The sequence below is a fragment of the Penaeus monodon genome, chromosome 24, assembly GCF_015228065.2.
Source record: "Penaeus monodon isolate SGIC_2016 chromosome 24, NSTDA_Pmon_1, whole genome shotgun sequence".
Classification (NCBI taxonomy): domain Eukaryota; kingdom Metazoa; phylum Arthropoda; class Malacostraca; order Decapoda; family Penaeidae; genus Penaeus; species Penaeus monodon.
The window spans coordinates 35,420,753-35,421,188 of record NC_051409.1 but is presented as its reverse complement, the minus strand read 5'-3'; positions in this window follow the sequence as shown (position 1 = coordinate 35,421,188).

The window sequence follows — 436 nt, the reverse complement described above, 5'->3', positions numbered from 1 at the left end:
TAAAAAAGTAGAAAAGATAAAAATAAAAACACAAAAAGAAAAAAAAATCCCTAAACTGAAAAAAATCAACACTCTCGCATCCCAGCATCTTAAATGATAATAATAATAACAAATGAAGCGTATTCCTCAAGCCTTTTCATCTTATCCTTTCCTCTTTAAGTCTCTTGAAATTTTGCTCGAACCGACCGACGAAAAAAAAAGGCCAACTGAGTGCCAACCACCGCTCTATATTTATATACGCATGTGATAACCCGCAGTGTCCATTAATCACTAGTAATATTCACCCCTGTCTTACCGTCTTGCACAACAAAATATACTTAGGGGCGCTGATTCGGCCGTAATTTGGAAAGTTTGTTTATAGGACGATTAATGCTACAGAAGGTCTTTCCTGAGTGTCTCCTGCACAAAGGGAGATTTCAGGTCGTATTCATGCGGC